Here is a 4,620-nt window from a genome sequence, read left to right as displayed (position 1 = left end):
TGAAAAACACAAACAAACAAAAAACGAATTTTCAACGAAATAGTTGAATCCTCAATCAAAAAAATGAAATTTCAACTAAAATGATGATGTTTAATAAAAAAACCATGAATTTTTTAACCAAATAGTTGATTTTTCGACAAAAAAATGAATTTTCAACCAAGAAGATTAATTTTCAACGAAAGAAGATAAATATTCCACCAAAAATGGCATATTTACATTTTTAGTTTAAAAAAACTGAAAAAAAATTATAAAAATAAATTTTTTAACCAAATAGTTGAATTTTCGACAAAAAGATGAATTTTCAACCAAGGGGATTAATCTTCAACTGAAACTTTGAACCCTATACAAAAATTTAATGTTAAACAAAATAATCGACTTTTCGAGAAAAAGATGAATTTTTAACCAAGAGGATTAATTTTCAACCAAAAAAAAAACATTTTGAATCAAGAATAAATAAAGTTAAAAAAGAAAAAATGAATTTTCAACTAAAAAAGATCAATTTTGAACAAAAAATGGAATAGTTAAATTTTTAGTTAAAAAAAGAAAAAAGAATGTTTAACTAAAAAAGGTACATTTTCAAAAAAAATGCAATAGTTGCATTTTTAGTTAAAAAAAAGAAGAAGAAATAAATCAAAATAAATTTGTTAACCAAATAGTTGAATTTTCGACAAAAAGATCAATTTTCAACCAAGAAGCAAAATTTTAAATAAAAAATGAAATTGTTAAATTTTTAGTTAAAAAAGAGAAAGAATGTTCAACTAAAAAAGTGTATGCTTTAAATAAAAAATGAAATAGTTACATTTTTAGTGAAAACAAAATTTCAACAAAAAAATGAAATTTCGACTAAAATGATGATCTTTAATAAAAAAAACAATGAATTTTTTAACCAAATAGTTGAATTTTCGACAAAAAAAAAACGAATTTTCAACCCAGAGAATTAATTTTCAACGAAAAAAGATAAATTTTCGACCAAAAATGGAATAGTTACATTTTTAGTTAAAAAAAAGAAGAAAAAAATTATCAAAATAAATTTTTTAACCAAAAAGCTGAATTTTCGACAAAAAGATGAATTGTCAACCAAGGGGATTAATTTTTCAAACTGAAACTTTGAGTCCCTATAAAAAAAATTAAATGTTCAACCAAATAATCGAATTTTCGACAAAAGGATCAATTTTCAACCAAGAAGAAAAATTTTAAATAAAAAATGGAATATTTATATTTTTAGTTAAAAAAGAGAAAGAATGTTCAACTAAAAAAGGGTATGCTTTAAATAAAAAATGAAGTAGTTACATTTCTAGTGAAAACAAAATTTCAACAAAATAGTTAAATTTTCGGTTAAAAAAATTTTCAGTTGACTTTTCACGATCAAAATATGAATTTTTAATAGAAAATAATGACTTTTTAACAAAATTATTGAATTCTGTACCATTTAGTTGAATTTTTATTGAAAAACACAAACAAACAAAAAAAGAACTTTCAACGAAATAGTTGAATCCTCAAACAAAAAAATGAAATTTCAACTAAAATGATGATCTTTAATAAAAAAAAACAATGAATTTTTTAACCAAATAGTTGAATTTTCGAAAAAAACGAATTTTCAACCAAGAGAATTCATTTTTCAACTGAAACCTTGAATCCCTATAAAAAAATTAAATGTTTAAACAAATAATCGAATTTTCGAGAAAAAGATGAATTTTCAACCAAGAGGATTAATTTTCAACCAAACAAAATAAATTTTGAATCAAAAATAAAAAAGTTAAAAAAGAAAAAAGAATGTTCAACTAAAAAAGGTAAACTTTAAAAAAAATAGAATAGTTACATTTTTAGTTTAAAAAAAGGAGAGAAAAAAATTATCAAAATAAATTTTTTAACCAATAGTTGAATTTTCGACAAAAAAATGAATTTTCAACCAAGAAGATTAATTTTCAACGAAAGAACATAAATTTTCAACCAAAAATGAAATAGTTCAATTTTTAGTTAATAAAGAAAAAGAAGGTTCAACTAAAAAAGGTACATTTTGAACAAAAAATGGAATAGTTACATTTTTAGTTAAAAAAAGGAGAAATGAAATTATCAAAATAATTTTTCAACTAAAATTTTGAATCCCTATAAAAAAATTAAATGTTCAACCAAATAAGCGTATTCTCGACAAAAAGATGCATATTCAACCGAGAGGGTTAATTTTAAACCAAACAAAATAAATTTTGAATGAAAAATGAAATAGTTAAATATTTATGAAAAAAAAACGAAAAAAAGAATTTTCAACAAAACATGGAATAGTTAAATTTGTAGGTAAAAAAAGGAGAAAGAAAATTATCAAAATAAATTTTCAACTAAAATTTTGAATCACTATAAAAAAATGCATTTTTGAACGAAATAATTGAATTTTCGACAAAAATATCATTTTTCAACCAAGAGGATTAATTTTAACTAAACAAGGTAATTTTTGAATCAAAAATGAAATAGTTAAATATTTAGTTAAAAAATAAAAACCATTTTTCAACTAAAAAAGATCAATTTTCAACAATAAATGGAATAGTTACATTTTTATTGAAAAAATGCAAGAAAATAGTTAAATTTTCTGTTAAAAAATATTTCAGTTGACTTTTCACGACCAAAATATGAATTTTCAAACAAGAAATGAGTTTCGACAAAAAAACTTGAATTTAAAATAAAAAAAGATGAATTTTTAATAGAAAACGATGACTTTTTCACAAAATTTTCAAATTCTGTACCAAATAGTTGCATTTTTATTAAAAAAACGAATTAAAAAAAAACATGAATTTTTAAAGAAATAGTTCAATCCTGAACCAAAAAAATAAAATTTCAACTAAAATTATGACTTTCTCACCAAATAGTTGAATTTCCAACAACAAAAAAATTAATTTTCGACAAAAAGATGCATTTTTAACCGAGAGGAATAATTTTCAACGAAAGAAGATAAATTTTATACCAAAAATGAAATAGTTTAATGTTTAGTTAAAAACAAAAAGAAAAGGTTTTGACTAAAAACGGTCAATTTTGAACAAAAACTTGAATAGTTACATTTTTAATGAGAAAAAAACTCAACAAAATAGTTAAATTTTCTTTTAAAAAAGATTTCAGTTAATTTTTCAAGATCAAAATATAAACTTTCAATAAAAAAAGATGAATCTTTAACAGAAAAGGATGCCTTTTTACAAAAAATTTTCAAATCAGCACCAAACAGTTGCATTTTTATTTAAAAAAAAAAAGAATAATTAAAAAAACACGAATTTTTAACGAAATAGTTCCATCCTGAACCAATAGATAAAATTACAACTAAAATGATAAATATTTTTAACCAAATAGTGGAATTTCCAACAAAAACAAAATGAATTTTCTACAAAAAGATGCATTTTCAGCCGACAGGATTAATTTTCAACTAAAGAAGATAAATTTTCAACTAAAAATAAAATAGTTAAATTTTTAGTTAAAAAAGAAAAAAAAGAATTTTCAACTAAAAAAGATGAATTTTTAACCAGAAAGGATGACTTTTTAGAAAATTGTTAAATTCTGTAGCAAGTAGTCTCATTTTTATCCAAAAAATAAACATATTTGAAAAAAAAACGAATTTTCAACTAAATATCTTCAAACTTAAAATCTTCAACCAAAGAAATGAAATTTCAACTAAAATGATTCTTATAACCAAAAAATAATGAATTTTTAAACGAAAAAGTTAAATTCTCGAAAAAGATCAATTTTCAACCAAAAGATTAATTTTTAACGGAGGAAGATAAATTTTTAACCAAAAATAAAATAGATTTCAGTTGATTTTCACGATCAAAATATGAATTTTCAATAAAAAAAAAACATGAATTTTCAACGAAATAGTTCAATCCTGAACCAAAAAATGAAATTTCAACTAAAATGATGAATTTTTAACCAAATTGTTGAATTTGCAACAACAAAAAATGAATTTTCGATAAAAAGATGCATTTTCAACCCAGAGGATTAATTTTAAATTAATTAAAATAATTTTTTAATCAAAAATGAAATAGTTAAATTTTTAGTTGAAAAAGACAAAAAGTGTTTTCAACTAAAAAATATAAATTTTCAATAAAAAATGGAATAGTTACATTTGTAGTAAAAAAATTTAACCAAATAATTAAATTTTCTGTTAAAAAGGATTTCAGTTGACTTTTTACGATCAAAATATGAATTATTAAACAAGAAATGAGTTTCGACAAAAAAAAAAACTTGAATTTAAAATAAAAAAAGATGAATTTTTAATAGAAAAGGATGACTTTTTAAAAGTGTTAAATTCTGTACCTCATAGTTGCATTTTTATTTTTTAAAAAATCAATAATTTTCAACGAAATAGTACAATCCTGAACCAAAAAATAAAATTTCAACTAAAATGAGTTAAAATGTTGAATCCTTATAAAAGAATGAATTTTTGAACCAAATATTTGAATTTTCGACAAAATGATGAATTTTGAACCAGAAGAACTTGAATTTTCGATCCAAAAAGATGATTTTTTAATCAAAAAGGACGACATTAAGGGCATGTGACACAGCTAAATACCTATATTACCGACCACAGTTTTTCAGTTCACTGAATATTTTTTTGAACCTAAGAACTTTTTTTGTAAATAAAAT

At 21.1% G+C, this 4,620-nt stretch overlaps 1 protein-coding gene across 1 annotated transcript in view; it reads right to left on the bottom strand.

Annotated features, from left to right (window-relative positions):
* Window positions 1–4,620, bottom strand: part of LOC117173941 (adenylate cyclase type 9) — a 74,250-nt gene that overhangs the window by 16,374 nt on the left and 53,256 nt on the right. The gene's annotated exons all lie outside the window — the stretch shown is intronic.

Source organism: Belonocnema kinseyi, chromosome 5 (assembly GCF_010883055.1).
Source record: "Belonocnema kinseyi isolate 2016_QV_RU_SX_M_011 chromosome 5, B_treatae_v1, whole genome shotgun sequence".
NCBI classification, from domain to species: Eukaryota; Metazoa; Arthropoda; class Insecta; order Hymenoptera; family Cynipidae; genus Belonocnema; species Belonocnema kinseyi.
The sequence above is the reverse complement of the archived record's forward strand: the minus strand, read 5'-3'. Positions and strand labels throughout refer to the sequence as shown.